Here is an 11,898-nt window from a genome sequence, read left to right on the forward strand (position 1 = left end):
GCCAGGCTTTGGCACCAGACCATTGGTTTCCTTCAAAAATTCTCAGTATCTTAGATCATTCTTTATATCCAATTATTTCTAGTGTCCCTAGGCAAAGTTTTCCAGCCTCTCCAGGCCTCTGTTTCCTGGTGTGTAAAATGAGGGTAATAATAATAATATCCACCTTAATAGGTTATTATAAGGATAAAATAGATAATTTTTCTAAAGTGTTTAGCCTGACATATAAGTATTCAATTAAAATTTAAAATATTTATCATTAGGTTACTATTCTTTTCATTGTTTAACGGATACCAAACTGAGACCCAAAAAGGGCATGTATTTCTGATTTTGGGAAAGTCACAAAATCAAACTACTTGTGTGTGAACACTTTTGTTGGTTATAAATAAGGAACCAAGTGGGCATCTGGACCTGAGTCAGGAAAAGCCAGGTTATGTCTCAGTAACAACCTCAAAATATCCATTTCTTACCCATACTTCGTATCTGCTGTGGGTCAGCTGTGGTCTCTGCTATTATTATTGTCCCTGTTCCAAAACCCAGCAGATGAAACATATAACTGACCCTTAGGAAGTGACTCAGATCACTGCTGCCTATGTTTCATGACTAAAGAAAGCCATCTGTGAGTTCAATAGTGTGGGTTACCATGATAATCCTACAGGGAGGTGACCAGATACTGTTCAAGAGTAATACAGTTTATGGGCAAAGATGATCTTAATGTGAGTGATCCTTTTACATGAACCAATCAAAACACCTTTCCCAAGATGTCAAATTTAATATAAAGAACTAGAAGAGCCTTCCACAGCACTATAAGGAGTATCTATTGATGCCTATTCCTTGAAATGCTTTCTTGAAATCCCCAAAGCATAATCAAAATCAAAATTTCTACTTGTTGAAAACCAATCTCACACAGTTACTATGGCTCACCTTAGGGTGGGAGAGTCCTTGTACTAGAACATCACAGAGTTTACTTTCTCTTTCCCATATCCTGGTGTCCCACTTCACCTGTGCTATCCCATATCCTTTGAACTCTGCTAATCCATGGTCTAGATGGTGGGAACATAGAAATGACACAACCCTATAGGGAGGGGGTAGAACCTCCTTCTAGTAGAGGAAGACTAGCTGTGAAGTCCACAAGTAGATATACAGTAAATGCTTTGTGGTCTGGTGGCTGTGCAACCACACAGGAGGGTCACTTCATCAAGGCTGTGAATATCAGAAAAGTTTGATCTGGGAAAATTAATGTTGCTGGAATTTCATTCTTAATAACTTAAGAAGGAACAGGAATTATGTAGCTGGTTGAAGTACCTGAGGACCAGTTGAGGATGTCTAGCTCATCCTGTGATGATCATGAGCAAAGTCACCAGCTAACTTTGTCCCAACAACTAGCAGACAAATAGCTAATGAGGGAGCAGAGGGGACTGGTTTGGAGGTTGGGCTCAAACTACACTATGTGGGTTTCCTGATTCTGACTGTCCCCTAGCTATGTGACTCCAAGAATATATTTAATTTCCCCTGCCCTCAATTTCCCTATCTGAAAATGGAGCAAATAACAGTCTCCATCTCAAGGAGCTGAGTAGAGATGAGATGAGGGGAGTGCTCTACAAAATACTGAGCAAAGACAGAGGCCTATGCATGTTAGCTGGTATTTTTATCATTATTATATTTGATTGCATGGACTAGCAAAGGACCTTGCTTTCTTGGTACCCACAGGGCCTGCGCTAGATGGGCCTGATAGGCACAGGCTGGGCATTGAGCAAGACAGGAATTAATTAAGTGGATAAGCGGATGCAATCAATGAATAATGCATTGACCCTTGTACATACCATGGACGGGTAAGTGCATGTCTGATTGGGTGGCTCTGTTCCCTGTGAACTCTCTGAGATGTAAGAGTAGGGGTGGTCACACAGCAGTAATGTGCTGCCACATCCTGTAAAACAGAATCAGAGTCTTTGTTAGCCTTGCAATCCTCCTTTGGGTCCCTAGAGGGAAAGAGAAGGCGTGACTATGACTGCAAGCTTTTCATACTGGCCATCTGGCCACTTTCAGCCTTGGTTCACCTTCATCTGTATGTATACTCCCACCTCTGACCCCCACTCCAGCGTGCTTCCCCCATACACCCATCGCAAATGAGAATGAAAATGAGGCTCAGGAAGGCGGCCAGGCTGTGTTCTTGGAACAGAGGCTGGGCAGGCATCAGTCTGCACTCTCTGGTTTACAGTCTCAATTTCTCCCTACTCATGCCTGGGTCAGCTTTTAAGGAGTGCCTCTTCCCCATTTGTTTTACTTACTTATGATTCTGGAAACTTTGGAAAGAGGTTATATTTAGAGCCTTGGTGATTTTAGAGTTGCTAGAAGGGCTGATGAGAGGTGCTGAAAGAGGGAGGGACAGCCCCTTTCCTTGTGGGTTATTTGGAGTGGGGAGGGCTTCGTGTCCTGTCATCTCTGTGAAGGACCAAAATCTGTGTTGGAGGGGGTGGGTAGGAGGCCATCTCTTTGACAGTGTGTGTGTGTGTGTGTGTGTGTGTGTGTAGGGTCTATACGTCAGAAAACATCTGATGTTTTCAGAGGGTACCTTGGTTTGGAAGGTGGTGGGTATGGATTCCTTCTCTGTTATCATCGGCTGTAGTGCCTGTTATATATGAGCTTTGGGGGGCTTTCTAAGTCCTAAAAAAAAAAAAGATACTCAAAGAATGCTGCAAGATCAAAATTAAGGTATGTTGAATTAAAACTTCTCCTTATGTCTTCTTTATTATTAAACTTTGTATTTAAAATTTTCCGATGTAAAGTTTCAGCTAAGGTTGTTGTATTTTGCAGGAATCCCAAAGAACATGTAATAAACATCCAGGGATTATAAGTGACCACAAATTTATTATTGTTTTTACTGAGATGGGGTCTCACTGTGCTGTACAGGCTGGCCTTAAACTCCTGGGCTTAGGTAATGCTCCTGCCTCAGGCTTCTGAGTAGAAACCAGGACTATAGGCATTTGCCACAGTGCCCAGCTAGACTGATGTTCAAACTTGAAAAGCAAAACTTGCTTTTGAGTTTGCATGGACAAAATTATTTATTTTGATGTGTTGGATTGGTATACAGCTTTCCCCAAAACAAGTATCCAGTTGGCCTTGCCAACACCCCTTACCAGCAGCTTGGCTTCCTCACATGTTTTTTGTTCAGTGAGGGAGCTGAGCTTGAAATCCAGTTTCTTCTTTACCTCACAACCTGTGAATACTTTTATTTTTTCTATTCTTTCTTTCTTTCTTTTTTTTTTTTTGAGATGGGGGTCTCCCTTGTCAAAAACAGACACCAAATGAGACATTGCTGACTTTGATCTGTTTTTGTAGGACAGGATTTCAGTATGTTGCCCAGGCTGGCCTGGAGCTCCTAGGCTCAAGTCATCCTTCTGACTCATCCTCCTGAGTAGATAGGGCTATAGGTGCACCATTGCTCCTGACCCTTGTTTTTCCTTCTTTTATCAGTGTATTTTTCAGCCCATAAGGTTGGACAGATGCCATTATGTTTGTATGTGAGCATTATGGATTGAATGTTTGCACCCCCATTCATACATTGAGGCCCTAAATCCTGCTCTGTCTGTATTTGGAGATAGTGAAAATGTGGTGAAGGCTAAATGAGCTCATAGTAATGGGTCCTAACATGTTAGGGCTTGTGCCTGGTGAAGGAAGGTAGATACACTGGAGATCTCTCTCTGCCATGTGAGGACACCATGAGAAGGTAATGGTTTGCAAGCCAGGAAGAATATTCTCCCCAAGAACAGAATTAGCCCATGTTTTCAGTCAAGGTTCTCCAGAGAGAACCAGGAGGAGATAGATAGGTAATAGCTAGCTAGATTAGTAAGAATGGATTTGTTAGAGAAATTGGCTATTGTGATTTGGGAGCCTGAAAGTCCCACACAGGCTGTCTGCAGACCATGGGATACTAGTAGCCGAGTTCAGGCACAGGACTGAGAACCAGGGAAGCTCGGTGTAACTCTCAGTCCAAGACCAAAAGCCTGAGAACCTGGGAGTTTATATGTAAGTCATAGAGTCTAAAGGTCCTAGAGCATGGAGTTCTGATGTCTAAGGGCAGGAGAAGATGGGTATCCGGTTTTCAGGACAGAGAAAGAGAAGAAAAGAGAGATATTGCCATCCCTCTTATCTTTTTTGTTCATCTGGGCCCCCAGCCCACTGGGTGATGACCATTCATATTGTTTCCCATTTGGTTCACCAACTAGTATGCCAATCTCCTCTCATACCCTTACTGACAACACAGAGATGATGCTTTACCAGTTCTCCAAGTACTCCCTAATTCAGTCAAGTTGACACTAAAATTAACCACCACTGCCAGCACCTTAATTTTGTGCTTCTAAAGCCTCCAATTGTGAGAAATTTTTGTTGTTCAGGCCAAAAATACTAATCTGTGGTATTTTGTTCTGGCAGCCTGAGCTGAGTACTACAGTAAGTACATCTAAAGGTTAAATCAACAGAAATAGAAACACAGAATCATGCAGTAAAAGAGTATATGTATTTACAAATTTGTTAGAGGGTACCCACTTTTATTCCTACCAGCAACAATGTGTTCACCATCATGCAACATCAAACTGTATGCAAACTTATGGCTTTTTTTTTCTATATCAGGGTGAAAGTGATCATTTAATATTATTAACCAAATTTTTAAAAATTGGGGTGTGGGGGTATTGGGATTTGAACCCAGGGGTGCTTAACGACTGAGTCACATCCCCAGCCCCTTTTATTTTTTTTAATCTTGAGACAGGGTCTACCTAAGTTGCTGAGGCTGGCTATGAACATGCGATTCTTTTGCCTCATCCTCTTGAGTCACTGGGATTACAAGTTTGTTCTACCATGCCCAGCTTAACCAAATTTATTTACCAAGGAAACATTCTATTGTTATTATAAATGGAAACCTAGCATATTTTTCATAAATAAAATGTTACTGACAAAATAAAAGAAAGTAAAACAAAAAATACTGTTATATTTGTCCTGGATGCTATTGTCTACAGAATGGTCTGAGGCTGAGATCTGTTAAAAGGAGAGGTAAAGAAGTCTGTGATTTTTTTCTTTTTTTCTTTTTATGGTACCTGAGAATTGAACATGTTAGGTAAGCTCTCTACCCCTGAGTACAGTCCCAACCAGAATGAGGAAGCTAGAAGGGATGTTAAAGAATAGGCCCAAACTTGCCAGGAGTGGTGGTGCAAGCTGGTAATCCCACCTCCTGGGGAGGCTGAGGCAGGAGGATCTAGAGTTCAAAGCTAGCCTCAACAAAATTGATGAACGGAGCAACTCAGAGACCCTGTCTCTGAATAAAATACAAAATAGGGCTGGGGATGTGGCTCAGTGGTTGAGTACCCCTGAGTTCAATCTCTGGTACCAAAAAAAAAAAAAAAAAAAAAGGCCCAAACTGAAGCTTCATGTTGATGCATCAGACATCATCGTTCTTACTCTGGTCCCAGATATGCGAGAGCTGCCACTGTGTAGCTGAGGGCTGAGTGGCTAAGTGTCCCTCATTTTAAATGCTCAGGACCAGAAGTGTTTCTGATTTCAGACTTTTGTATTTTATTTCTTTAATACTTGTGCATAATATATGGGGAAGTTTTCTTGGGGATGGGGCCCAAGACTAAGCATGAAATTTATGTTTAATATGCACCTTAAACACATAGTCTAAAGGTCATTTTACACAAAATTTTTAGTGCATCTGTGCTTTGACTGTGACCCATCGCATGAGGTCAGGTGTGGAATTTTCCCCTTGTGGCATCATGTCAGCACTCAACAAGTTTCAGATGTTGACGGGTTTGGGATTTAGGGATACTTAAACTATCTGGTATTAAGCGAGCATATACATGGTGTTCCATTACGAACATCTTACTTAGCATGCTGTATTTATCACAATTACTGAACCAGTACTGATACATGGCCATGTAATAAAGCCCATTGTTTATTCAGATTTCCTTAGTTTTTACCTAATGGCTTTTTTCTATTCATGGGTCCCAGCTGTTAGTAATTGTTACATATATACAATTGAGCAAAGTACAAATAACTGGATTTCTGCCCTGGAAAAAAGCTATTTAAACGTGTTTCTCCAAACTATCAAAGAACTACAGGCTATTTTTCTGGCATCAGTTTTTTTGTTGTGGTTTTTGCATGACTGTGGCATCCAGGATGCATTAAATTGAGGTGTCATGACTCCTCAGACTTTTCTCAGCCATGACACTTTCTTAGACTTTCCTTGTTTTGATGATTCTCGAGACCCAGAGGAAGAACTAGCTCAGTTTCTTCTACTCAACACAGGCCACTTCTGTGATGCGGGTGTGTGAAGACTGCTCCCTGCCAGCAAGAAAGCCACTGAGTCTGCAGCAGACACCAGCTGCTGTCCTCTAATTCACTTCTGTTCTGACACTCTTCCTGGAAGTAGCATCAGATCCCACAGGTTGAGGGCTCAGTCTCAAAGACTGGCCCCGCTTACTTTAGGTGCCAGTTGCAAGCCTCAGCTTGTGACCTGTTCTTCTGGCTAATCAACTATAAACTAGCGTTCTCACAACCCCCTCCTCGGAATTTTTAAGTTTGGTGGAGTAGCTCACAGAACTTAGAGAAACACATTTACCAGTTTATTACAAAGAACACAGATGAAGAGATGCATAGGGTAAGGAATGGGGGAAGGGGTGTGGAGGTTCTCTACTCTCTGGGCACACCCACCCTCCAGGATCCTTCCGCTCTCTGGAAATTATCTGAACCCTATCTTTGGGGGGTTTTATGTAGTCTTCATCGCATAACCATGATCAAAACACGGACAACCCTGTAGAGATGTGATTGGAACTGGGCATGGTGGCCCTTGTTTATAATCCTAGCTATTCAGGAGGCTGAAGCAGGAGAATCTCAAGTTTGAGGCCTGTCTAGGCAACATAGTAAGACCCTGTCTTAAGATAAATATGAAAAGGGCCCGGATATAGTGAGTGGTAAAGTATCCTGGGTTCAATTCCCAGTACCACAAGCACACACAGAGAGAAATAAATAAATAAATAAATGTGATTGGACACAAAGGGTGTAATGTAATGCTAATAGACTGACTGGAGAAACCCCACCGATTCAGATTTTCTTGGCTTCTCTGTGCGGCATCCCTTTCTCTGGGGTATGGGGCAGGATCCTTTCTGAAATGAGGGTCTTATGACTTACTTAATCAGGTATGGTAGGTCAGAGAATTTCTTTTTCTTTTTTTTCCACGCCAGGGATTGAACTCAGGGGCACTCGACCACTGAGCCACATCTCCAGCCCTATTTTGTATTTTATTTAGAGACAGGGTCTCACTGAGTTACTTAGCACCTCGATGTTGCTGAGGCTGGCTTTGAACTTGCAATCCTCCTGTCTCAGCCTCCTGAGCCGCTGGGATTACAGGCATGTGTTACCGTGCCCTGCTGGAGAATTTCTTTATGGTCAGGTGAAGATTAGGATTTTTGAAACCTGCCTTGGGGAAGAGAAGTTTAGTTTCTGTGGCCTGCCCTTAAGAGGGAGTTATGAGCCAAGAACCACAAACAGAAAACAAAAGATATATCATAATGGTCATGATGACCTTGACAGTTCTAAGGAGCACTGGTCAGGTATTTTGTAGAAGATCCCACTTTTGGAATTTGTCTGATGTTTAGTTTCATGAGTAGATTGGGGTTCTGGGTTCTAGGACAGGAAGACCACAGAGTTTAAGTGCTATTTTTATAACCTCGGAGCAAGTGAGCAATTGCTATCGATGTTGACCTTGATCACCTGGCTGAGAGAGTGCTTGTCAGGATTCTTCACCATGCAATCCCCTTTGCTCTCTTTCCATGCTTTCTTCTTTGGAGGGAGGTCATTCTTCACAGGCCACCCTTAAGGAGTTATGCTCCCTCTTCTGGGGGCAGAGTATCCATATAAGTTACTTGGGATTCTCCTATAAGAGATAAATGAGAGATTTATTTTTTCAATCATATATTTATATCAGTGTGGATTTTTGGATATTTGTTTTATATGTACTACTTTATTTTACTGATCAAAATTTTCCAGCTTTGTCCATTGGAGTCTCTTTCAGTTGGTTCATATTTCCCTTTGACATTCTCCCATCATTATAGATTTAATTTAATTTAATTACTCAGAGGCACTTGACCACTGAGCCACATCCCCAGCCCCCCGTTTTTTTCTTTTATTTAGAGACAAGGTCTCACTGAGGTGCTTAGCACCTCGCTTTTGCTGAGGCTGGCTTTGAACTCACAATCCTCCTGCCTCAGCCTCCTGAGCTGTTGGGATTACAGGTATGTGCCACAGTGCCTGGCTTCTAGGTTTTATTTATTTATTCTATATTGAGCACTTCATTACTTTCTGGCATTACAAGATGCTTCAGGATTATTGAATATTTGCCACAGTCTTACTACAATCAGGCATTTCTTCAGGGAATTATACTTCTTTTATAGGACAAAGGTATTAGAAACCAAGATCTGAGTGGTCAGTGTACTTGTTGCTATTGGGGTGTCAAATCACATTTTTAATTTGCTAATAGCACTCAGGATACCCATATTTCTAATCTCTCCTTAACTTCCTGATAATTTCCATCAAAAACAACTGATAACCTCACTGTTTCCCCCAATTTTTTTTTTTTACTTTTTTATTTAAATCTTTGCTCACACTTTGCCTAAATCCCTCCCATCCTTAGGGCCTCTCTCTTCTTTCTGCCACCTGTTCCCCAGGTTCTTCGATGACCCTGCCTGGGGAAATTCTGAAAACTCAAATGCAACAGAAACCTAAGATACTTTTGGAAAGAGAATTCCATAAACATCAAGCAGGATGGAATAAAATAGGAAAGACAGCATCTACGTAGCATCTTTGTCTTCATCTTTTCCTGAAACAGTTTTGATGTTTGAATCCACATAGCCTAACCATTGAGTTTTATTAGGGCCTGCCCCCCACCCTCCTTAAATTTTCTGATAGAATCCACTGGGTTGAGTTTTATGATTCAGAACCAGAGCTGAACTATGAATCCTGTAACCAAGCATAGCACCTGTGCAGCAGGTACAGGGAGAAGCAAGGGAAGTAGGTGATGCTTTGAGATTGCTTTATCCAGCTTCTTCATTCCAGTTTTATGGACGGAAAAACTGAGACCTAGGTAAGAAAAAAATCATGCAGTGATTAAAATAGTTTGTTCTAGAACAAGTTTGATTGCTGATATGTGCTCTTTCTGTTGTGTTAAAGGCTTAAATAATTTCCCCCCCCCTCAATAAATTTATTTTAACATCTCTATCCTGTACCTACATAGGTACCCAATGACACCCTGGTGGAGGGGGCAGCCCAGTTTTTCAAAGATGCACAGGTTTTGGAATAAGTGAGACCTGCATTGAAGCCTAGCTCCACCCTTAATAGCCATTTGATCTGTAGGCAACTTCTCAGAGTCAATTTTCTCATCTGAAAAATGGGTCTGGGTCACAGGCCTGGTCTGTAGCTAAAGCAAAAGTATGGAGACGAAGGCACCTGGAGCGTGCCAAGTCTGTAACCTGTGCTCAGAGTTTGTTCAAGGAATCTGAGAGCTGGGATGCTTCTGTAGCTCCTCACCTGCACAGCTTGGACCTGGAAACAAATAGGAAGTGCCATTGCTTTTGCTTGTTTAGTATCTTTACAAAGCTGGACACAGCAGGTGCTCAAAAGCACTCCCTGGATGAAGGAATGCCACAAAGCAAAATCTGCCCTTTGGAATTCCCCCACAGGCAGACACTGGCCTGGGAGTATATGAAGCAAAAAGAGAAAGCCTGCTCCAGGCAGAAGGCAGGTGCCAGGTGCAGGAGGCAGATGGCCCAGAGTAGCCCAGCCAACCTCTCATTTTATGTACGAGAAGACTGAGGTCTCAGGCAGGTAGGTGTGGGGTCAGATTTGCGGAGCTGGGCCTCTGCCCATGGTCAGGGTGGAGGCTGAATACAGGATCATGGGGCCTGGCACCTCCATGCTTTCATTGTTTCCAGCCTGCCCGCCCTGTCTGGGCCTGGACACATCCACAGCTGAACAAGATGTGGCAGGAAACCATGAATCCTGGGGGCAAAGGAATTCATGAAACCAAGCTGGCTTCTCTGTCTAAATCCCTTACCCTTTGCTTCCAGGCTTGCTCTGGCCTGTCGTCCCTGCCTCTTGGAGGCTAGTGGCTCTGCCTTCCAAATCCCATCAGGAGCTGGGTGACAACAAGAATCAGGGCTGGCTAGGCATGCATCAAGTCAGAATCCAAACCCCAACTTTTATTGCTGCAGGGAAGGATGCCCTTTTTGAAGCATGACTTTTTATGAAAAAGGACGTTTTCTTGGCAGTAAGTTTATCTGTAAGACAGCATGACATGGAGCTGGGGTCAGGAAACTTTTCTGTAAAAAACTAGAAAGTACATATTTCAGGCATTGATGGACATGCAGTCTCTCCTGCAAACACACTGTCTTGTCTGTTCAAGCACAAAAACAGCCAGACGTTGTAGAAAGAAGCAGATGTAGCTGAGTCCTGATGAAACTTTATGGACACTAAAATTTGCATTTCATACAATATTCAAGTGGTGTAAAATATTAACCATTTTTCAACAATTAAAAATATAAACCCCATCTTAGTTTGATGGACATACAAAATTAGGCCCAGGTCAGCATGCAGAAGGTAGTTTATAGACTCTAGCACACAGCGTGGACTTGGGAGTCAGACAGACCTGGGCTTAAATCCTAGCTTGGCCACATGTTTGGCATCTGACCTCTGATGGGTGACTTGATCTTGAACCTCAGTTGTCCGATCCCTACATGGGGGTAAGAATGTTTACCTCATAGGATTTTAGTAAGCAATAAATGAAGTAAAGAGTACCCGAGACTGATATGGATTATTTGAAGTCCTCAATAGGTAGAGGTTATTATTATTATTATTGATTTTTCTCAGCCTAATCTCTAATCACACTAGTAATGAGAATGGAGAGTGATATTCCATTCTTCTTTGCCTCTCAGAATCTGGGAAGTCTATGGATAAAGACAATCATCATAGGCTTCCAATAAAACTATAGCCTTTTGCTCTTTGCTATAATTAACTCATCTTTTTTGTTTCTAGTTCACTTTGATTTAGCGCACCCTCACAGAGTACAGACTGTAGGGGCTCAGGTGCCACAGGAATGGAAAAATGAACTTGACAAAGAGAGATATCTTAGTGGGGGAGATAAGATGCAAACCCAAGCAACTAGCAAAACAGCATGTGGCAATAAGACACCTTTGGAAGCCATTGTGTGTCTCATTTTTTGAGCTCTAGGCCCTGTGCTAAATTCTTTCTGTATATATGTGAATCTTTATTTATAAGCCCATGAGAAAGGGATTATTATTATTTCCTTTGAGAAGTAGTGAAATGGAGACAGGGAGATGATGTAGGTAGTGGCCAAAGGTCACAGATCCAGACCTGTGTGAATGGAGAACACAAACCTAGGCCTGGCTGATACAGGGCTGGAACTTCCCATCTCTGGAGTTCAGAAAATCCATCTGGCCCGGAAGGTTCTGGAAACTTCACCAAGAGAGCAGCTTTCCAGATGTCCCCTGAAACCTAAGGAGAGCTTCTTTAGGCATTAGGTAGGGACAGGGATGGGAGATTCAGGCTCAGGAACAACATGAGCAACTATCCCTTGGTGGGAATGTGGCAGGTACTAGGTGTGTTTGGGGAGTGCAGGGTGGGGTGCGATTCATACAATTGCTCCCTCTTCACTGGACTTGCGGCTGCCTGAATTCAGGAGGGAGTGGAGGCTCACATAAATAGATCTTCCTCTGGACAAAGTGAGACCTTCTCATTTTGAAGCAATTGCTGTGCATGGCAGTGGATTCTTCAAATGTGCTTTTGTGTCCTTAATTCCTCCCTGGCTTCCAGAGGCAGCCTTCCTGGGGCAAAGAGAGG

General features: G+C 42.5%; 1 long non-coding RNA gene across 1 annotated transcript; it reads right to left on the reverse strand.

Annotated features, from left to right (window-relative positions):
• Positions 1-6,589: 6,589 nt before the first annotated feature.
• LOC124089684 (uncharacterized) lies at positions 6,590-11,559 on the reverse strand. The gene is made up of 4 exons (XR_006850832.2): positions 11,436-11,559; positions 10,097-10,319; positions 9,023-9,123; positions 6,590-7,921 (listed from the first exon to the last, which is right to left on the reverse strand). It is a non-coding gene; the product is annotated as an uncharacterized LOC124089684 (long non-coding RNA).
• Between the last annotated feature and the right edge of the window lie 339 nt (positions 11,560-11,898).

The sequence above is a fragment of the Marmota monax genome, unplaced genomic scaffold (assembly GCF_021218885.2).
Source record: "Marmota monax isolate L192 unplaced genomic scaffold, Marmota_monax_Labrador192_F-V1.1 WCK01_AAM20220418_F8-fsc00041, whole genome shotgun sequence".
Classification (NCBI taxonomy): Eukaryota; Metazoa; Chordata; class Mammalia; order Rodentia; family Sciuridae; genus Marmota; species Marmota monax.